The sequence below is a fragment of the Pan troglodytes genome, chromosome 1 (genome assembly GCF_028858775.2).
Source record: "Pan troglodytes isolate AG18354 chromosome 1, NHGRI_mPanTro3-v2.0_pri, whole genome shotgun sequence".
Classification (NCBI taxonomy): Eukaryota; Metazoa; Chordata; class Mammalia; order Primates; family Hominidae; genus Pan; species Pan troglodytes.
The window spans coordinates 156,870,765-156,895,545 of NC_072398.2; the positions used below are offsets into that span (position 1 = coordinate 156,870,765).

Here is a 24,781-nt window from a genome sequence, read left to right on the forward strand (position 1 = left end):
TGGGGGGCTATTGGTAGCAGGAGCAGCACCAGGCTAAAATGCTACAAACTCCCCACTGTTCTTATTTATATTTATTATCATTTCATCAATAAAGACTTTTCATTTGGTTATATGCGTTTAGTGAATTTCTAGTCTTAAAATGATAATTTTGGGAAATTTTGTTCAGTTTTACAATTACTCTTTGGAAAGAGGAGTTGCCAAGTCCCTCACTCAGCCATTACAGAAGACCTCTATATTTTAAGAAATAATTTTTGAAGATCAGATACTCTTACTCCAATAATGTTAGAAATGAGTAATAAAAATGTCAAAATTTCCTGGGAATCAAAAAATACTCTCATAAATAATACTTGAATCAAATAAAAATTCAAATATAAAGTTAAAAAAAGCATTGAGTGTCATTTCATATAAGACAAAATACAGCTGAAATACTTATAAGGAAGTATAGAGATTTTGTTTGGTAGGATTATGTGCTTTGTCTTTTTTTTATTATTATACTTTAAGTTCTAGGGTACATGTGCACAACGTGCAGGTTTGTTACATATGTATACATGTGCCATGCTGGTGTGCTGCACCCATTAACTCGTCATTTGCATTAGATATATCTCCCAATGCTATCCCTCCCCCTTCCCCCCACCCCATGACAGGCCCCAGTATGTGATGTTCCCTTTTTGTGTCCAAGTGTTCTCATTGTTCAATTCCCACCTATGAGTGAGAACATGCGGTGTTTGGTTTTTCGTCCTTGCAATAGTTTGCTGAGAATGATGGTTTCCAGCTTCATCCATGTGCCTACAAAGGACATGAACTCATCATTTTTTGTGGCTGCTTAGTATTCCATGGTGTATATGTGCCACATTTTCTTAATCCAGTCTATCATTGCTGGACATTTGGGTTGGTTCCAAGTCTTTGCTATTTTGAGTAGTGCCGCAGTAAACATACATGTGCATGTGTCTTTATGGCAGCATGATTTATAATCCTTTGGGTATATACCCAGTAATGGGATGACTGGGTCAAATGGTATTTCTAGTTCTAGATCCCTGAGGAATCGCTACACCGTCTTCCACAATGGTTGAACTTGTTTACAGTTCCACCAACAGTATAAAAGTGTTCCTATTTCTCCACATCCTCTCTGGCACCTGTTGTTTCCTGACTTTTTAATGATTGCCGTTCTAACTGGTGTGAGATGGTATCTCATTGTGTTTTTGATTTGCATTTCTCTGGTGGCCAGTGATGATGAGCATTTTTTCATGTGTCCGTTGGCTGCATAAATGTCTTCTTTTGAGAAGTGTCTGTTCATATTTGCCCACTTTTTGATGGGATTGTTTGTTTTTTTCTTGTAAATTTGTTTAAGTTCTTTGTAGATTCTGGATATTAGCCCATTGTCAGATGAGTAGATTGCAAAATTTTTCTCCCATTCTGTAGGTTGCCTGTTCATTCTGATGGTAGTTTCTTTTGCTGTGCAGAAGTTCTTTAGTTTGATTAGATCCCATTTGTTAATTTTGGCTTTTGTTGCCATTGCTTTTGATGTTTTAGACATGAAGTCCTTGCCCATGTCTATGTCCTGAATGGTATTGCCTAGGTTTTCTTCTAGGGTTTTTATGGTTTTAGGTCTAACATTTAAGTCTTTAATCCATCTTGAATTAATTTTTGTATAAGGTGTAAGGAAGGCATCCAGTTTCAGCTTTCTACATATGGCTAGCCAGTTTTCCCAGCACCATTTATTAAATAGGGAATCTTTCCCCATTTCTTGTTTTTGTCAGGTTTGTCAAAGATCAGATGGTTGTAGATGTGTGGTATTATTTCTGAGGGCTCTGTTCTGTTCCATTGGTCTATATCTCTCTTTTGGTACCAGTACCATGCTCTTTTGGTTACTGTAGCCTTATAGTGTAGTTTGAAGTCAGGTAGCACGATGCCTTCAGCTTTGTTCTTTTGGCTTAGCATTGACTTGGCAATGTGGGCTCATTTTTGGTTCCATATGAACTTTAAAGTAGTTTTTTTCCAAGAAAGTCATTGGTAGTTTGATGAGGATGGCATTGAATCTATAAATTACCTTGGGCAATATGGCCATTTTCACAATATTGATTCATCCTATCCATGAGAATGGAATGTTCTTCCATTTGTTTGTGTCCTCTTTTATTTCATTGATCAGTGGTTTGTAGTTCTCCTTGAAGAGGTCCTTCACATCCCTTGTAAGTTGGATTCCTAGGTATTTTGTTCTCTTTGATGAAGTTGTGAATGGGAGTTCACTCATGATTTGGCTCTCTGTCTGTTATTGGTGCATAAGAACGTTTGTGATATTTGCACATTGATTTTGTATCCTGAGACTTTGCTGAAGTTGCTTATCCGCTTAAGGAGATTTTGTGCTGAGACAATGGGGTTTTCTAAATATACAGTCATTTCATCTGCAAACAGGAACAATTTGACTTCCTCTTTTCCTAATTGAATACCCTTTATTTCTTTCTCCTGCCCGATTGCTTTGGCCAGAACTTCCAACACTATGTTAAATAGGAGTGGTGAGAGAGGGCATCCCTGTCTTGTGCCAGTTTTCAAAGGGAATGCTTCCAGTTTTTGCCCATTCAGTATGATATTGGCTGTGGGTTTGTCATAAATAGCTCTTTATTATTTTGAGATACATCTCATCAATACCTAATTTATTGAGAGTTCTCAGCATGAAGGGTTGTTGAATTTTGTCTAAGGCCTTTTCTGCATCTGTTGAGATAATCATGTGGTTTTTGTCTTTGGTTCTGTTTATATGCTGGATTACATTTATTGATTTGCATATGTTGAACCAGCCTTGAATCCCAGGGATGAAGCCCACTTGTTCATGGTGGATAAGCTTTTTGATGTGCTGCTGGATTCGGTTTGCCAGTATTTTATTGAGGAATTTTGCATTGATGTTCATCAGGGATATTGGTCTAAAATTCTCGTTTTTTGTTGTGTCTCTGCCAGGCTTTGGTATCAGGATGATGCTGGCCTCATAGAATGAGTTAGGGAGGATTCCCTCTTTTTCTATTGATTGGAATATTTTCAGAAGGAATGGTACCAGCTCCTCCTTGTACGTCTAGTAGAATTCGGCTGTGAATCTGTCTGGTCCTGGACTTTTTTTGGTCTGTAGGCTATTAATTATTACCTCAATTTCAGAGCCTGTCATTGGTCTATTCAGGGATTCAGCTTCCTCCTGGTTTAGTCTTGGGAGGGTGTATGTGTCCAGGAATTTATCCATTTCTTCTAGATTTCTAGTTTATTTGAGTAGAGATGTTTATAGTATTCTCTGATGGTAGTTTGTATTTCTGTGGTGGTAATATCTCCTTTATCATATTTTATTGTGTCTATTTGATTCTTCTCTCTTTTCTTCTGTATTAGTCTTGCTGGTGGTCTATCAATTTTGTTGATCTTTTCAAAAAACCAGCTCCTGGATTCATTGATTCTTTGAAGGGTTTTTTGCGTCTTTATCTCCTTCAGTTCTGCTCTGATCTTAGTTATTTCTTGCCTTCTGCTATCTTTTGAATGTGTTTGCTCTTGCTTCTCTAGTTCTTTTAATTGTGATGTTAGGGTGTCAATTTTAGATCTTTCCTGCTTTCTCTTGTGGGCATTTAGAGATTTTTATTTAAAAACAAACAACAATACCTCTTAAAAGTAGAAATACTGATTGAAAGAGGTAACGCACCGTAGAAGAATAGAAACCTCTACTGATCATCCTCCTTGCAGAAGCACCAAATTGAAGAACTGTCGGCACAAAAAAAAATCACATTTATAAGAACCAAAAATCAAGTGAGTGATCACTATATTTGGTTTTGTCTTCATATCAATGAAGGAGCCACTCTAGAGGGTAGGAAAGCCAGTCCTTAATTGCCAACATCACCCTTCCCCCACACTCTGGCAGTGGCCACATGGCGTGGAAAGAGAATCTGCACTTGGGAGAGAGTGAGAACACAGTAATTGTGGAACTTTGCATTGAAATTTAGTGCTGCCCTGTCACAGTGGAAAGTGGCACTTGGTGGAACTCAGCCAGTGCTCATGGAATGTGCATTGAGATCAGCCATAGCCACAGGGAAGTTGCTCATCCCAGTGGTCAGAGCCTGACTTCTAACAAGCCTCACCACCTTACCCGGGGCTAAAGTGCTCTGGGGAGGCCTACATTAACTTGAAAGGCAGTCTAGACCACAAAGTCTGCAATCTGTGGGCAAGTCCTGGTGCTGGGCTGGCTCAGAGTCAGTGGAGTTGACAGGGGAGCATAACCAAATGAGATGCCAGAGAAGCAGCCAAGGGAGGGTTTGCATCACCCCTCACCCAACACTAGACAACATAGCTTGCAACTCCAAGAGAGACTTCTGCCTTCTGTTTGAAGAGAAGAGAGAGATAAGTAAGGAGGGCTTTTTTTTGGTGGGGGGGCAACTTTGATACATGTTCACCCACAGTAGAAGTGGGCATGAGGCAGAGTCCTGAGGCCCCTATTCCAGGACCTAGCTCTTGGACAACATTTCTAGACATACCCTGGGCCAGAAGAGAATCCACTGTCTTGAAGAGAAAGACCCAGTCCTGGAAAGATTCATTATCTCCTAGCTAAAGATCCCTTAGGTACTGAATAATCAGCAGTGGTACCCAGGCAGTACTCATGGTGGGCCTTGGTTGAGACTGAGAGACATACTGGCTTCAGCTGTGACCCTGCACATTTCCAGCTGTGGTGGCTATAGCTAGGGACTCCTTCTTCTCGAGGAAAAATGGAGGAAGAGAAAAGGTGACTTCATCTTGCAGATTAGGTACCAGCGTGGCCCAAACAGAGTAGAGCACCAAGGGTCTCAGATTCCAGGCTTTGGTCTTGGCTCTGAGATGGCATTGCTATACCATCTCTGATCCAGAGGGGAGCTCACTTCACTGAAGGGAGAGTCCTAGGCCTGGCAGCATTTACCACAAGCTAACTAAAGAGCCCTGGGTCCTTGAATAAACATCAGAGGTAACCAGGTAATATTCACTCACCACATAACTGGGGTGGTGATAGTTACAGGGAGAGACTTCTCTGCTTGTGGGTAGAGGAGGGAAGTAGGGAAGGACTTTGTTTTGTGGCTTGGGTGACAGGTAGATTCCTAAAGTAACTGACTCAAGGTGCTCGCTCTTGGATGGCATCTCTTGACCTACCTGGGACCAAGGGGAACTTGCCACACTGAAGAAAAGAAAACAAGCCTGGCTGGCTTCACCAACTGCTGATTTTAAAGCTCTGCAGGCTCGAGTGAACATAGAAAATAGCAAGGCAGTGGTTACTGAAAGACTTGGTTGAGATCCAGTTCTGTGCTGGCTTTAGATCTGACCTAGCACAGTTCCAGTGGTGGTGGCCACAGGGATGCTTATGCCACCCTTCCTCAACTATATGTAGCTCATCACAGAGAGAGACTGTTTATCCAGGGGAAAGTAGGAAGAGAACAAGCGTTTTTGCTTTGCAGTCCAGATAATTCTTCCAGAACTATCCAAGAAGAATTTCGTGGAAGTACCTGCATGAATCTTTAAGAGCCACAGCATTACTGGGCTTGGGTTGCCCCCTAATGTATATATGACTACAGAGATCAAAAACTTAGATCACAACACCCAAATTCCTTTAAATATCTGAAAAACCTTCCCAAGAAGCACACATACAAACAACCTCAGACTGCAAAGAGTCCAATAAATACCCAATTCTTCAGTGGCCAGACACTGATAAACATTCACAAGCATCAAGACTATCCAGGAAAACATGACCTCACCAAACAACCTAAATAATGAACCAGGGACTAATCCTGTTGAGAGAGACATATGTGAACTTTCAGACAGATGATTTAAAATAGCCGTCTTGAGGGAACTCCAAGATATTCAAGATAACATAGAGATGGAGTCCAGAATCCTATGAGATCAATTTAGCAAACATATTGAATAATTAAAAAGAATGAAACAAAAACTCTGGAGTTGAAAAATGCAATTGAGATACTGAAGAGTAAATCGGTCTCTTACCAGAAGAATTAATGAAGTAGAAGTAAGAATTAGTGAGCTTTAAGACATGCCATCACAAAACATACAGAGGAGACAAAAAAATGAGATAAAAACAGAGAACTTCCCAAACCTAGAGAAAGATGTCAATATCTAAGTACAAGAAAGCTATTGTACACCAAAGAGATTTAACCCAAAGAAGCCAACCTCAAGGTATTTAATAATCAAACACCTAAAAGTCAAAGATAAAGAAAAATTCCTGAAAGCAGCAAGAGAAAAGAAACAATTCACATACATGGAGCTCCAATATATCTGGCAACAGACTTTGCAGTGGAAAACTTTTAGGCCAGGAGAGAATGGCAGGATGTATTTAAAGTGCTGAAGGAAAAAAAAGCTGTATCCTAGAATAGTATGTCCAGTAAAAATATCCTTCATATAGGAAGAAGATATAATTTTCCATACAAACAAAAACTGAGGGATTTCATCAATACCAGACTTGCCTACCAGAACTGCTAAAAGGAGTACTTCAACCAGAAAGAAAAGGAAGTTAATGAGCAATAAGAAATCATCTGATAATACAAAACTCAGTGGTAATAGTAAGTACACAGAAAAACACAGAATATTTTAACACTGTAATTGTGGTGTCTAAACTAGTCATATCTTGAGTAAAAACAACCTAGAAGATAACTATTCAAAAATAATAACTACAACAACTTTTCAAGACATAGACAGCATACTAAGATGTAAATAGAAGCAACAAAAAGTTAAAAAGCAGGAGGATGAACTCCAGTGTCGAATTTTTATTACAATTCTCTTTTTTTGTTTATACAATCATTGTTAAGTCATCAGTTTAAAATAATGAGTTATAGAATATCATTTGCAAGGGTCATGGTATCTTCAAATAAAAAAAATACAGCAGATACACACACAAAAACCAAGAAATTAAAACATACCACTAAAAGGAAGACAGGAAAGAAAGAAGAGAAGATCACAAATCAACTAGAAAACAAATAACAAAATGGCAAGAGTAAAATCTTACCTATCAACAATAACATTGAATGTAAATAGACTAACCTCTCCAATCAAAAGCATAGAGTGGCTGAATGGATGAAAAAACAAGACTCAATGATTGGTTACCAGTAAGAAATACACTTCACCTATAAAGACACACATGGACTGAAAATAAGGAATGGAAAAAGATATTCCATGCCAATGCAAACTAAAAAGGAGCAGGAATACTTATACCAGACATGATACATTTCAATACAAAAACTGTAAACGGAGGCAAAGAAGATTATTATATAATGGTACAGAGGTCAATTCAGCAAGGGGATATAACAATTTTAAATATATATGCACCCAACACTGGAGCACCCAAATATATAAAGCAAATATTATTAGAGAAAAAGAGGGAGCTAGACCACAAAACCAAAATAGCTGGAGACCTCAGCACCCCACTTTCAGTATTGGAGAGATCACCCAGACAAAAAAAATCAACAAAGAAACACTGGACTTAGACTACATTATAGACCAAATAGACCTAATAGATATTTACAGAGCATTTCATCCAGTGGCCGCTGAATATACATGCTTCTTCTCAGCACATAGATCATTCTCAGGGATAGACCATATATTAGACAACAAAACAAGTCTTAAAATTTTTTAAATAATTGAAATTATATCAAGTGTCTCCTCTGATGACAATGGAATAAAACTAGAAATCAACCAGAGGAATTTTGGAAACTATACAAACACATGGAAATTAAACAATATGCTCCTGAATGACCAGTGGGTCAATGAGCAGATTATGAAGGAAATTTAAAAATTTCTTTAAACGAATGATAATGGAAGCAGAACCTACCAAATATTATAAAATACAGTGAGAGCACTACTAAGAGGTAAATTTATAGCTATAAGCACCAATATCAGATATATTAAAAAATCTTTAAACAACCTAACAATGCATCTTAAAGAACTAGAAAAGCAAAAGCAAATGGAACCCAAAATTAGTAGAAGACAAGATCGTAATAAAGATCAGAGCAGAAATAAATGAAATTGAAATGAGGTGAATAATACAAAAGACCAATGAAATGAAAAATTGGTGGTTAAAAGATAAATATAATCAACAAACCCTTAGCCAGATTATCCAAGAAAAAAAGAGAGAAGACCCAAATCAGCAAAATCAGAGATAATAGTAGAGACATCACAAGCAATACCACAGAAATCCAAAAGATTATTAGTTGATACGATGAGAAACTATATGCAAATAAATTGGAAAACCTAGAAGAAATGAATAAATCCTTATACACATACAACCTACTAAGATTGAACCGTGAAACGATCCAAAACCTAAACAGAGCAATAACAAGTAATAAGATCGAAGCTGTAATAGGAAGTCTCCTAGCAAAGAAAACATCAGGACCTGATGGCTTCACTGATGAGTTTTACTAAACATTTAAAGAAGAACCAACACCAATCCTATTCAAACTGTTCCCAAAAATAGAGGAGTAAGGAATACTTCCAATCTCATTCTACAAGGCCAGTATTATCCTGATAAAAGAATCAGAAAAAGACAGGTCAAAAACAGAAAACTACATTCCAGAATCCCTGATAACCATGGATGCAAAAATCCTCAACAAAATAACAGCAAACGAAAATCAACAACACATTAAAAAGAGCATTCATCACCACCAAGTGGAATTTATCCCAGGAATGCAAGGATGGTTCAACGTACATAAATCAATCAATGTGGTGCATTATATTAACAGAATTGAAGGACAAAAATTATATAATTATTTTAATTGATACTGAAAAAGCATTTGACACAATCCAATATCCCTTTATGATAAAAACCTAAATAAACTAGATATAGAATGAACATACCTCAACAAAATAAAAGCTGTGTACTAAAGACCTACAGCTAGATTCAGACTGAATAGGAAAAAACTGTCTTTTCTCTAAGATCTGGAACACAACAAGGATGTCCACTTTCATCACTGTTATTCAACATAGTACTTGAAGTCCTAGCTAGAGCAATCAGGCAAAAGAAAGAAATAAAGGGCATTCAAATTGGAAAGGAATAAGTCAAATTATCTTTGTTTGCAGATGGTATAATCTTATATTTGAAAACACCCAAAAATCCCACCAAAAAAATTGAGAACAGATGAATAAATTCAGTATAGTTGCAGGATACAAAATCAACATAGAAAAACCAGTAGCATTTCTGTATACCAACAGTGAACAATCTGAAAAATAAATCAAGAAATTAATCCCATTAACAATAGCTAGAAATAAAATTAGATACCTAGGAATTAACTTAACCAAAGAAGTGAGCAATCTCTACAATGAAAACTTAAAACATTGATGAAAGAAATTGAAGAGGATACAAAAAAATGGAAATACATATGTTCCTGGATTAGAATAATTAATATTTTTAAAATGTCCATACTACTCAAAGCAATCTATAGATTCAATGCAATCCCTACCAAAATATCAATGACATTCTTCACAGAAATAGAGAAAACAATCCTAAAATTTTTATGGAACCACAAATGACCCAGAAAAGCCAAAGTCAGCTTGAGCAAGAAGAACAAAACAGGAGGAATCATATTACCTGACTTCAAATTATACTACAGAGATATAGTAACCAAAACAACATAGGACTGTCATAAAAACAGACATATAGAACAATGGAATAGAATAGAGAACTCAGAACCAAATCTATATATCTACAGTGAACTGATTTTTGATAAAGGTGCCAAGAACATGCATTGGAGAAAGACAGTCTCTTCAGTAAGTGGTGTTGGGAAAATTGGGTATCTGTAGTCAGAGCAATGATACTGGACCACCATCTCTCACCATATAGAAAAATCACATCAAAATGTATTTACAGCTTAATGCTAATACCTCAAACTATGAAACTACTATAAGAAAACGTTGGGGAAATTCTCCAGGACATTGGACTGTGCAACAAGCTTTGAGTAATACTCCACAAGCACAGGCAACCAAACAAAATTAGACAAATGGGATCACATAAAGTTAAAGAGCTTCTGCACAGCAAAGGAAACAATAAAGTGAAGAGACAACCTGCAGAAATTGATAATATATTTGCAAAATATCCATGTGACAATGAATTAATAGCTACAATATATAAGGAGCTCAAACAACTCTATAGGAAAAAAAATCTAATAATTTGATTAGAAAATGGGCAAAAGTTCTGAATGAACATTTCTCAAAAGAAGACATATACATGGAAAACATATATATGAAAAGGTGCTCAACATAATTTATCATCAGAGAAACATAAATCAAAGCTACATTGAGATACCATCTCACCCTATTTAAAATGGCTATTATCAGAGACAGGCAAAAACAAATGCTGGCAAAGATATAGAGACATCTGTAGATGTCTGTTTTTATGACAGTACTATGTTGTTTTGGTTACTATATCTCTGTAGTATAATTTGACATTGGCATTGTTGGTAGGAATGTAGATTAGGACAACCACTATGGACAACAGCTTGGATATTCCTCAAATATCTACAAAAACTACCATATGATCCAGCATTCCCACTGCTAAGGACATACCCAAAGTAAAGGCAATCAGTCTGTTGAAGATGTATCTGTGCTCCTATGTTTATTGTGGCAATATTCACCATAGCCAAGATTTGAAAGTAACCTAAGTGTCCATCAACAAATGAATGAATGAATAAAGAAAATGTGGTACATATACACGATGAAATACTATTCAGCCACAGAAAAAGAATGAGATCCTGTCATTTGCAACAACATGGCTGGAATTGGAAGTCATTATGTTAAGTGAAATAAGGCAGACACAGAAAGACAAACTTTGCTTATTCTCACTCATTTATAGGAGCTGAAAATTAAAACAGTTGAATTCATGGAAGTAGAGATAGAATGATGGTTACCAGAAGCTGGGAAGGGTAGTAGGGTGGGTGGAATGGGGACAGTTAATGGGCATAAAAATACAGTTAGATGTAATGAAAAAGATCTAGTATTTAATAGCACACCAGAGTGACTATAGTTAAGAATAATTAATTGTACATTATAAAATAACTGAAAGAATATGTGTGGATTGTTTGTAAAACAAAGAAAGGATAAATGCTTGAGGTGATGGATACCCCATTAATCCTGATGACATTGTTATGCATTATAGGCCTGTATCAAAATATCTCATGTACCCCATAACTATATACACCTCCTATGTACCTACAAAAATTAAAAATTTAAAAATAAGTAAATAAAAGTTGGAATGGAAAATTAACACAGAAGTTGAACAAAAAAACTAGAGTTAGGAAATAATGCTTTTAATTTTTAGCTCCCACAAATGAGTGAGGGCTAAATGTTTATTCTCTCAAAAGACTAATGAAATAGGCCCAGGCCAGAAAAAAATATTTTAGAAAAGTAACGAGAAGTTCATTGTAGATTCTGCATATTAGCTCTTTGTCAGATGAGTAGATTGCAAAATTTTTCTCCCATTCTGTAGGTTGCCTGTTCACTCTGATGGTAGTTTCTTTTGCTGTGCAGAAGCTCTTTAGTTTAATTAGATCCCATTTGTCAATTTTGGCTTTTGTTGCCATTGCTTTTGGTGTTTTAGACATGAAGTCCTTGCCCATGCCTATGTCCTGAATGGTATTGCCTAGGTTTTCTTCTAGGGCTTTTATGGTTTTAGGTCTAACATTTAAGTCTTTAATCCATATTGAATTAATTTTTGTATAAGGTGTAAGGAAGGCATCCAGTTTCAGCTTTCTACATATGGCTAGCCAGTTTTCCCAGCACCATTTATTAAATAGGGAATCCTTTCCCCATTTCTTGTTTTTGTCAGAGTTGTCAAAGATTAGATGGTTGTACATATGCGGCATTACTTCTGAGGGCTCTGTTCTGTTCCATTGGTCTATATCTCTGTTTTGGTACCAGTACCATGGAACTCCAACAAATTTATAAGAAAAAAACAACCCCATCAAAAAGTGGGCGAAGGATATGAACAGATACTTCTCAAAAGAAGACATTTATGCAGCCAAAAGACACATGAAAAAATGCTCATCATCACTGGCCGTCAGAGAAATGTGAATCAAAACTATGAGATAACATCTCACACCAATTAGAATAGCGATCATTAAAAAGTCAGGAAACAACAGGTGCCTGAGAGGATGTGGAGAAATAGGAACACTTTTACACTGTTGATGGGACTGTACACTAGTTCAACCATTGTGGAAGTCAGTGTGGCAATTCCTCAGGGATCTAGAACTAGAAATACCATTTGACCCAGCCATCCCATTACTGGGTATATACCCAAAGGATTATAAATCATGCTGCTATAAAGACACATGCACATGTATGTTTATTGCGGCACTATTCACAATAGCAAAGACTTGGAACCAAGTCAAATGTCCAACAATGATAGACTGGATTAAGAAACCGTGACACATATACACCATGGAATACTATGCAGCCATAAAAAATGATGAGTTCATGTCCTTTGTAGGGACATGGATGAAGCTGGAAACCATCATTCTCAGCAAACTGTCGCAAGGACCAAAAACCAAACACTGCATGTTCTCACTCATAGGTGGGAATTGAACAATGAGAACACATGGACACAGGAAGGGGAACATCATACACTGGGGCCTGTTGTGGGGTAGGGGGAGGGGGGAGGGATAGCATTTGGAGATATATGTAATGTTAAATGACAAGTTGCTGGGTGCAGCACACCAACATGGCACATGTATACATATGTAACTAACCTGCACGTTGTGCACATGCACCCTAAAACTTAAAGTATAATTAAAAAAACAGAAAAGTAATGAGAAGATCTGTAACCAAAATTACTAATAAGATTAAAATTATATAAATGACTAGCCTACAAAACTATGAAATATTAAAGTCTAGAGAAAAACTTCTCACTAGCTTACTGTGCCACATAGTCTTGCCCATAAGGGGTTATGGTTCAGCAATCAGTGCAAGCCTAGGGCAGCCGTAATCCTCTGCACCTTTTTGGCAGGTCCCTTCCAGCCACAAGTTACTTGGTTTGTTTTCAGTAATAAACAAATAATATCATTTTCTTTGTTTGTCATGACATGGAAAAGTTGGATGGCACTCATCTGCCAAAATAAGAATGATATCTAGCAAATACGAACCATCAAAATGGACTCAAGGTGAGTATAATATCTCTGTAGACCAATAAGCAAACAATAAAATAATGAATGAACATTGACAAAGACACTATTCTCAAGTGGTTTTATTTCTGAGTTCCACATAATCTTTAACGAACAAGACTATAATATTGTTTAAATTATTCCTGCCCATAGGAAAAGTTTTTTAAATACCTATTCATTTTATAAGGTTGGTACAATTTTAATTCTAATACATGACAGGGTAATAAAAATGTTACTGCCCAGCATCAGGAACACAGGTAGACACAAATGTTAAATGTTAATCAATCATAATGTTCTGCAATATATGAGAGGTTTAATAAATTTGACCAAGTAAAGTTTAGTCCACGAGTCGAGGGATAATAAGTGGGAAACTTATTAATACAGTTAATTAATGGAGAAAATGTAATCATGTTATTGAGTGCCCGAAAAGTAACTTAATAAAATTAACACTCTTTCTAATAAAAATAATTTTAAAAGACTGAGCTATTTATTAAATATTATCATATTTATTTTAAAATTTAAAATTTTTAACATTGTTTTGGAGTTTCAAGTTAAGGCCATACATAAGATAAATCTGGCCACATGTTTAGAAAATAAGAAAGAAATTATATTATTATATAATGTATTAATATGAATGGTAAATCAAAGAGATTAGTAGAATTTAAAAATTTGTTTGGCTGGTGGCTGGATACAAAATATGCATATATAAAAATTGATGTTTTTCTTCATACTAACAAAATTCCAATTGCATATAAATGGAAAATTTTATATTTCCCCTTGTTAATAAAACCGGAAAATATTTAAGAAACAACATAGAGGCCAGCACTGTGGCTCACACCTGTAATCTCAGCACTTTGGAAGGCCGAGGTGGGCGGATCACAAGGTCAAGAGATCAAGACCATCCTGGCCAACATAGTGAAATCCTGTCTCTACTAAAAATACAAAAACAAGCTGGGCATGGTTGCATGCACCTGTAATTCCAGCTACTCAGGAGGCTGAGGCAGGAGAATCACTTGAACCCAGGAGGCAGAGGTTGCAGTGAGCCGAGATCACGCCACTGTACTCCAGCTTGGCGACACAGCAGGACTCCATGTCAAAAAAAAAAAAAAAAAAAGAAACAACATACAAAAAATAAAGATCCTATGTGAAGAAAATAATAATTTTATCAAACAATAAAACCTGAACATATATAAATAAATACCATATTTCTGGGTGAGAATTCAATATAATACAAATAACCATCCTTTCTAAGTTTATGTTTAAACATAAGTGATTTCAATTACAATCTTGTTTTTGTAGAGATACTGGGAAATATGCTTTTAAAGTTCCAGAGAAGGAAAATTAAGTGCTTTGTAATATCCAAGAAACATCTGAAGAAATATGCCTTTCCAAATATTAAAATTTACTTTTAGGCCACTTTATCGATATATGATTGTATTGACACAGGGATAGAGAAATCAGATGAACAGAATAACAAGGGCCCCTAAAAAGAGCTGTGTATATAAGGGAATCTCAAAGTAGGATAGGAGTATTATTTTAATTTGGTGGGGAAAGGATGATTTATTTAATAATTGATAGTGGTAAAATTGTTTATCTTTCTAAACAAAATATTTGTTTTCTTACTGTACACCCATAAACAAAAATATATTTCAGATGAGTTAAAACATTACATATAGGACATTAGAAGATAATTAAGTTGAATATTTTTGTAACGTTGTTGTGGGGGAGACTGTGAGTGACCTATATATGGAGAAAATGTATTTAACTACTTTCAAAAGAATATGTCTATACAAATCAGAAAATGTTCACATATAAATAGCTTGTATATAAAGTAGTCGAGCAAAGAAAAATGAGTCAGAAAAAAATGGACAAAGGATGTGAATAGGCAACTTACAGAAGAAGAAATATAAACTACCAACCAACATATCAAAAGATCTTTAACCTCATTAATATTCAAGAGTATGCAAATTATATCAGCAATTAGATATATTTCCCTAATAATTTGAAAAAAAAATTAAAGTGGGATAATAGTTCTTATAAGGATTTAAGAGAAAGGGAATTATATTGCTGGTGACAATTGCTATCACCATTTTAAAAAATAAAATGACAATTTTTACTAAAATTAATTTTTAAAGTGTTATACTATTTGTAATGTTTAATTTTATGTGTCAACATAGCTAGGCTACGGTGCTCAGTTACTTGGTCAAACACCTGCCCAGATGTTGTTATAACGGTAGAATTTTAGATGTGATTAACATTTAAATTTGTAGACTTTGAGTGAAGCATATTACCCTCCATAATGTGGGTGAGCCTCATCTAATCAATTAAAGGTCTCAAATACAAAGACCAAGATTTCTTGAAGAAGCATTTCTTCCTCAAGACTGCGACATAGAAACCCTGCCTGAATTTTGAGACTGCAGAGTTGGAATTGAGATTGCAACATCAACTTTTCTCTGCAGGCCTGCCCTACAGATTTCAGACTTGCCAGCTTCCACAATTGCGTGAGCCAATTCCTTAAAATAAATCTCTCTTGCTCTCTCTCTATGTATATATCTCTATATTTTTTTCTACTGGTTCTATTTTTCTAGAGAATCCTGACTAATACACTCTTATGCCAGCAATAACAGTTCTTGAAACTTATACTACAAAAATAAAATATGTGTGTGGGAGGTAGTGGGGTTGGGGAGAAGGCTGGGAAGAGACAGAGAGAGAAAGAGAGCAAGAGAGATACTGTCTTATTTCTGGTGGCAAAACTCTTGAAAAACTTATGTGTGTCCTTTGTTGAAAACTGGATACAAAGACAGTATAAAATATTATGCAGTTGTTAAAAAGTAATGAGTTAGTTCTGAAATTTAATTTGAGTGATTTCAGAAATGTATTAAGTTAGAAAAGCAAGTTACAAAAAAATACATTTAACAAACTTCTTTGTTTGCAAAAAACAAGGGCAAAAGTTTATGTCCGTTTGAACAAGGGAAAAATGTGGAACCAAATGTATGGGTAGGCGCCTGTGCAATGGTCTGTAAAAGCGAGAGTGTAGTAATGATTGATAATTGTGTGTGTGTGTGTATACAATTTTAAAAATGTGTACATATACATGTGAGTGTATTTTTATTTTACAAAAAAGGGTATGTTATGCCTGCTATTTTCTAATAGGGTTGGTTCCATTTTCTATAGTATTAGATATTATTCCATAACAATTTTTAATAGCTAAATGTATTCTTTTAAATGGTTATGTTTTATTTAGGTAAATTCTCCCTTCTTGGTGGACATTATTATGGTTTCTATTTTCTCTAAATTATAAAAAGATAGGGACAAAACCCTGTAAATTTACATATGTCTATATATCCATTATAATGTCTTTATAAACAGTTTCTAGAATTTGATTTGCCAGGTCAATGGATATATAGAATTATATTTTTATTATTGTATTACTGATACTAGTAATTGCTAGTTATATGGTGTATTATTACTATTATTTTGAGACAGTCTTGCTCTGTCACCCAGACTGGAGTGCAGTGGTGCGATCTCAGCTCACTGCAACTTCTGCCTCCTGAGTTTAAGTGATTCTCCTGCCTCAGCCTCCTGAGTAGCTGGGATTACAGGTGTGCATCACCATGCCTGGCTACTTTTTGTAGTATTACTAGAGACAAGGTTTCACTACCTTGGCCAGGCTGGCCTGGAACTCCTGACCTCAAGTGATTTGCCCACCTCGGCCTCCGAAAGTTCTGGGATTACAGGCATGAGCCACCTCACTAAGCTGGTATATTATTAATCTTATCAAGACAATATTTGTTTTTCTATTATTTCTGCTAATAATTGTACTACTGTTAATACAAATAATAAGGCCTTATCTTTTCTTCATACTTTGCTTATCTTTTCTTCATACTTTTTACATGAGACTCTTGTCATTAAGTCAAGTCTTTATTTAATGAAATGAGCCACAGGAATGAAGGTGGTTGGAGGTAGCTCTTAAAGGCTATGTTGAAAGTTAATATTTCCAATTGTGATAAAATATACACATCTTTTCCATCTATCTATATTTTTACTTTCAACCATTGCCAAAGTTACCTGGAAAATCACCTTTTATCATCAGTTCTGGATAACTTCTATTTAAAATATTTTGATATACAAATGTTCTGAAAATGATAGTGACTTTTCCTTTACTGATTGTGGTGATTATTGTGATGATTCTTTTTAAATAATTTAATATACCTTTCTTTGTTTTACAGTAGAAAAGAACTAAAAGGTGGCACTACATTATAACTAATCATTTCCTTTTTAGGACAAATAGAGCTGAAGACTAAGTACATAACAGGGCAGATTTACTCTTTTAAATTAATAATCATTTGAATTATGGGTCTTTATAAGTTTGGCTCTTCATGCTTCTGCAATTTATACCTTATTAATGGTATATTACCTATTATCATAAAATCTTAATACTTACATAATGGCTTAAATTTTTTCATTAATATGTAAATTTAAAGCTCTTTGCAGATAGCATTTTGTAGATACTTTTAAAGCATTCTAAACATATGTATCTTCTTTCTTATGTAAAAATTACTGTGATCAACATTTCCTTTGAATTTTGATGCTCACTTCCTTGTATTTTTCTACTGAACCCAGGTAATTAGCAACAAACTTTGAGGAAAACTTAAAAATTATCTAATATTTTTTAGTTAATAATACCTATGTATTGAATTGTAAAATAATAATTAATCCAATTGTTTTTTATTTAATACCATAGAAAGAAATCTCAATTTTTTTTCTGAAATTGCCGAAGTTATTATCTCACCCTTTGACAGGTTCAGTGGGGGTGAGCCTTATATCTGATTGCCTGTATGTTGTCATTTCAGAGAACTGTTAATAGACCCTTATATTGGTTTTCTAGCCTTCAAATTTCAAGCCATGATAGTATTCTTTAATACATGACCTCATATTTCCAAAGTTACAAAAGAACATAGTGAGACTCTATTACCTTAATTTCAGTGGGCAAGGGCAAGAGCTCCAGGTATAGGGCAGTGTATGGATTTTTATTTTTTATTCTGTTGGTATTCTCTCTACACCAACACATTTCTCTAATATTGGGTACTCTGCTGTGGAAAAACGTCTATATTGGAGAATTCTTCTGTTTTATTGTTTTAAGCTGTAGTGGGGTTTTTTGTTTTCAGGTTTTTAAAATCAATATATTTTGATTTTTAAAAAGAAAGTTAGAATGTATATTTTGGACTTATTTTAATTGAATAATGTCCTCATTTATATTGTTTTAGTTCTGTGTATTGATTTTCTATTTTACATTATGCATTTTAAGCGTTTATTATTTGGTTTTTGTCATCAAGTCTTGTTTTTCTTCTCTTTTAGAACATTCTTAGTTGTTTTAACACCTGTTCCAACATTTGACTTTTTGGTGGGAGGGTTCAGATTCCTTTGGGAATCTGAAGAAAGCTATGGGTATTTTTCTCAGTATAGATTCATGACCCTGAAGCTAAACTGTAATATATACCATAACTTTAAAATTCTCCTGTTTTTTAGCCTTTATTCTTGGAAAATTAGAGTAAATCTGAGTTATTTCATGAAAGATCCAAGACCCCTGTCTTCTGGCTAGGTTACCTTGATCTTAAGTTCCAGACTGTCTCACACTGTCCAGCCAGGATCTTAATGGATTAATGAAGCCACTTACTTATTGAAGGCAAAGCAAAGTTTTACAAACACCCCATTTTATTTTGAACTCTTGAGTTATTTTCTATTTTGTAATGACAGTTTTAATTGCTAAGGCAACCAGATAATTCCTGAATTCCTCCAGCCAGTAGTTCATTAAAAAGCCACTTCCTGTTAGAATGTCATTTAGGGAGTCTCCAGTAAAAATAAGATGAGATGGAAATATTAAAGAAATGTTGAGATTAAATAATTGATGTTTGTAAAAGTTAAATTTAAATGTTTTGTCCTTATAATTCATTATAATAAGAGAAAAATAATCTTCCATTGAGAAGTTTTCCTAATCTAAACATCATTAGACTTTGGATTTTTAATCAATAGGTCCTTAGAGTCTAGAACAGTGTTTTTTGAATGAATGAATGATTGAGCAATTCATGAAAGAGTGAATAAATACTTCTTCTGAGATAAAAATTAGGTTTTAACATCTGTAGGTTGTGGAAATGATTTGTACCGCTTCAATTCTATGAGTTTACTTTCTTTCAGACATTATAAAAAATAAATCATTTGGTAAGATAGTATATTTTAGAAAGAAAATGAAAATAAAAGTAAAGATTATATTTAAAATAGGAGCCATGTAAAATTAATCATATAATTGTATAAAATATTAAGAATAAAAGGGGAATTTATTTTAAAATAAACTTAAATCTTAACATTATTCACAGATATGTCTTATATCTTTTTTGTTCCTCTCTTCTTTTACAGCTTTTATTGTTAGTGAATATTTTATAGCTTAACATTTACATTTCTTTATTGATTTTTTAATTGTATGTTTTTAGTGATTTTCTTGGTGCATTTTTTTTTTTAAGATGGAGTCTCGCTCTGTTGCCCAAGCTAGAGTTCAGTGGCTCCATCTCTGCTCACTGAAAGCTCCGCCTCCTGGGTTCATGCCATTCTCCTGCCTCAGCCTCCTGAGTAGCTGGGACTACAGGTGCCTGCCACCACGCCTGGCTAATTTTTTGTATTTTTAGTAGAGATGGGGTTTCACTGTGTTAGCCAGTATGCTCTCGATCTCCTGACCTCATGATCTACCCACCTCGGCCTCCCAAAGTGCTGGGATTACAGGCATGATCTTGGTGCTTTTATTAGGCCTTACAATATACACTTTAACTTATCTGGTCTACTTCATATTTATGCTAACTTAAGTCTAGTGAGATTTGGAGACATTACTTCTATATAGCATTATTCCCTTTCCCCACTTTTTGTACTATTAAATTAGACATATTACATCTATACATGTTACAAATCCGACAGTTTGTGACTATAATTGTTACATTATAAAACTGTAAGCTTTTTAAAGAAACTAAAAGATTAATGGATATATTCATAGAGTTTGTTATATTATATTTCTATTTATCATTTTTAGTTCTCTTTATTTTTGTGGATTTGAGCTACCATTTGGGGTAGTTTCACTATTCCAACTTGCTCTCACCTGCCTCCTTGTGCTCTTATTGTCAGATATGTTTCTATATGTTATGGATCCAACAATACAATTATATATATGTGTATGTATATAACAATATACACATAAAATGATACAATTATATATATAGTTGTGTGTATATATAGAAAGAGAGATAGAGAGAGAGGGGATTTATATATATATATATGTTTATATAATTACTTTTTCAATTAGTTAAGAGAAAAAATATGCATTTATACCCATTAATAATTACATAATTACCTTTGCCAGCATTCTGCTTTTTTTAATCTTAAAAAGCATGGAGGTCTCTTGACTTCAGCCTAAAGAGAACTTCCTTTATTAGCTCGTAAAAAGCATGCTGCTAGAAGTAAATTATTTTAGCTTGTATTGATCTGGAAACATTGTTATTTCACCTTCAGTTTTGAAAGATCATATTTTCTGGATTTAAGATTGTTAATTGAATTTCTTTCTTCTTTTTCTTCTTTCAGAACTTTGACAATGTCATACTATTGCCTTCTGGCTTCCATTGTTTCTCATAAGAGAGCCATAGTTAATTTTATTGGGGTTCCTTTGGACATGACTCATCATTTTTCTTGAGTTCAAGAAGACATTTTCGAGATTTTCTGTCTTTAGATTTCAATAGTTTTACTATGATGTGTCTGGACGTGGACCTCTTTACATTCATTGGACTTCTTGTATGTGTAGATTAATTTTTCAAAATCAAGTTTTAGAATTTTTAGCCATTATTATAATATTTATTTTCTGCCTTTTTCTCTCTGTCTCTCTTATTTTCTTGTACTCCCATTATTTGTACTGGTGGACTTAATTGTATCCCTCAACTTTTTGTGGGTCTGTTCACTTGTCTTCATTTTATTTCTGTTTTTCAGCATAATCTGTTGAGCCACCATAGTAAATTTTTTTTGTTTCAGTTATTGTACTTCTCAGTTGCAAAATTTTTGTTTTTTTAAATTATTTTTATGTCTTTACTGATAGTCTTTATTTGAAAAGGCATTGTTGTCATGCCTTTAAATGTATTTGATTTCTTTTAAGTGTATTTACTTACTTAAGCTTGATTTTCTTTCAACATATTTATAACATCTGCTTTGAAGTCTTTGTTTCGCCTGTTGTCTGGGCCCTTTCTATGTTGGTTTCTGTTGTCTGCCCTATTTTGTATATAATTTACATTTTTGTGTTTCTTTGCCTAATAATATTTTGTTTAAAATTAGACATTTTAGGTAATGTATCGTAACAATCCGGGATACTGTAGCCCCACCCAGAGTTTCTTGTTGTGATTTGTTTATTTGTTTAATAATTTGGCTGGACTATTTTAGTGAAGTCTATTTTCCCTGCATTGTGCAAGGCTCTGATATTGCTCCTCAGAGCGTGCACCAGCTATAGTCAGCTATTTGGCCAGCTATGTTGCTCTTGGTAGGACAGTGGTATAAGCTTTCTTTGACTGTCTTCTCTGATTTCCCTGTTAAGCTGTCTGAACTTTTTTAGTATCAAACCCAGTGTCAACCTCCACTAATTGCTGGTTGATTGTTCTATTGTCTTTAACAATGCTCTGGAACATAAATTGACCCACTGTCTGATTCATTTTATGTTGGGGCCCCTTCCAGGGTAATCTTTGAGGCCAGTTTTTGCTGTTTGCTCTAATCCCGATATTCTTCTTAGCTCTTTTCCTGTTTTTCTCTGGAAAACTTCAACCTGATCTTCAGTTTACCTTTTTAGTCTCATGGAGCTACCATCCTCCTCTTAATTGCTTAACATCATAATCTCTACTGTCTTTAACAGTGCCTTTAGATTTGAAATTCTCCACACTCTGTTTCATAAAGTCAGTTCACTTTGAGAGGATGAGGAGAGCACTTCAGGTTCTATGTTCATATGGGCTACATTTATCCTTAGGCAAAATCACTGTGCCACTGTCCTAGATCAGAAGGAGGAGGCAGTGGCTCACTTTTTTCAGAGTGACATTCACAAATAGAGTGCTCAGCTGTGACAGCAGTCTCTAGTCTTCTCAACTTGCCTCACCTGGCACAGAATTGCTATCTTACAAGTGATCTGGAGTAAGGGCTACCAGGGCTCCAGTATTCTCTACCCGTTGCACCTTGATTAGAGCTTCTGCCTATCAGTGGGAGCTGGAGGGATGAAGAAAGCCCCAGACCTCTCAACTATTCTTTCCTGACATAATATCTCTGAAGCATGGAGGTAGGATCGGGATGTGAGATAAATTTATGCATTTCTTGTGAAAATACCATAGCCCTCAACTGGGACCCAGTGGTAGAGGGATCCTATGTTCTTGGCAGTACTTATTCAGGGTGGAACTTCTGTCATACTGAACTGGGGTTGAGGGAGGAAGGGAGGAAAGAAGAGAGAAAATTGTGGTTTAAATGGCAAAGATTCACTGTTAACACTGAGATGTAATAGATTTTCTTGAATAGATGTTTATTTTGCTGTATGCCCTTTGGACAATTTCTAGAGATATATAACTTAAAAAAATAATTTCCACTAGATATTGTTTCACTGGGAAGAGATTCCACAGAATTTCTCACATCTCTATTCCAGAAAATCATCTCCCCAACATGATCCTTTTCAAAGCGACTCTTCTGCTCAAAGCTCTGCAATGACTTTCCATCTCAGTGACCTTCTTTCTGTTTTTCAGACATGCCAAATGTGGTCTTGTCTCATGAAGCATACTTCTGCCTGGTTCTTTGCACTTGGTATTTGCTCTGACTGGAATGTTTTTTTCTGTGATGCCAGCTATATCTTGTCTCTTCTTAGCAATATTATCCCAGACCAGACTATGTAAAAAGCAATTTACTTATTATATATTTTGTATTTTATTTATATACTATCTGTCTCTACATAGTAGAGAATATAAGCTTCATCATGGTAGAAACTTTTTTTTTCTCTTCACAGGGCACATATTGAGCATTTGCAGAAGACTACTTTTCCCTTTAACATCCATTCTTTTCTTTTCTTTTGGCAATTGACTGAAAACTAGAGATTGTATTCACACTCTCTCGTGGCTAAGTATATTCATCAGACTACAATTTTTTGTTGTTGTTGTTATATTGGAAAGTGAGCAGAAGTAATGAGTACAACTTCAATTTTATGTGCTTAAATTGTTATTGCTCCCCCTTTGTTTTCACGTTTCCTTATTCCATGGGCTAGAGTGCATTCATCATGTAGCTGATGGCAGTGATTTTGGATATGGTAAAACAAAATCGAATGACTTTATGGAGCAGGGCTACTCCACTAGCCTAGACTGGTCAGCATGAGAAAGTAAACGGCCTTATTTAAATTATTATAAATTGTATTATCTTAGTATATTTTACCTTAACTAATTTGTATGTCATTAATACAAATATTTTGAATGAAGGAGTAAATAGGTGGAGTCTGCTTAAAACATCTTAGAAGTGAGAAGATTGCTTTCCTCAGTTATTCCTAGTTTTATTTCTCCTATTGAATAATAATGGTAATAATGGTAACCATCTACCTCATTTATCATTTTACTTCAAACGATTATTTTATCACTCAGAATGGATGTTACTGATTTTTGGTAAATCACCTCCATGATATTGATGTGGTTTCTTTTGATCCTGTTTTACAAAGATTTTTCTATAAAGATAGGCTGCTAAATTTTATCCAATGACTTTCCTGTGTGTACTTATATAATCACACTTTTTTCCTCCACTAATTTGTTGACGTAGTGAGTTTTACAACACATGATCATAGTGTTATTATTCTTTGCTTACATTACTAGATTCTTTTCACTAATATTTAGAATTTTTGTGCCTGTGTTCAAAGGTGAGATTGGTCTATGGTTTTCTTTTTATTGCCTTATTAGACCAGTAGGCATTGTAGTACAATATTGAGTAGGTTTGATGAAAGATTACATCCTTTCTTTGTTTTTAATCTTAGAGGGAAAACATGTAGTTTTTGACCATTGAGTATGATGTTAGCTTGTAGATGCCATTTATTGGGTAATATTTTTGATCTATTGGGTTAAATAAAGCATAGTATTAAAATTAAGCTTACCTGTTTTTTAAACTTTTTTTTTAGTGTGGCTAATCAAAAACTTAAAATTATTTCTGGCTTATATTATGTTGGACATACTGCTCTAGAGTATATTTCCTAGTTTGTAATGAAGTACAAATATAATTTTTGTGATATAGTAATAACTGTTACCTCATTTAAAAAGTTCCTTCTTCACTAGGTTTGGAAAAAAAATAACTTCACACTGTTCACCTTATGTTTCTATAGATAATTTAGACATGTTCTCCTTCCCATTATTTATTAAAATGCTTAGCCAGATGTAAGTACAGAATTGTTTGTAGATTCATATCAGCTGAAATTTCTCAGCATTCATTTATCCTCTGATGAATGTTGATGAACAAATCTTAGTTACTAAGTAGCATTATATAACACTACTATGAAAATAAATATATTATTACATTCAATTTAACACTATGTTTTCTAAGATGTAAGTGAACTCCTGACTAATTTTCATGTTTTTTAA

At 34.6% G+C, this 24,781-nt stretch overlaps 1 protein-coding gene across 2 annotated transcripts in view; it reads left to right on the top strand.

The window, feature by feature from the left end:
* LRRIQ3 (leucine rich repeats and IQ motif containing 3) overlaps window positions 1-24,781 on the top strand; it is a 172,471-nt gene that overhangs the window by 64,150 nt on the left and 83,540 nt on the right. The gene's annotated exons all lie outside the window — the stretch shown is intronic.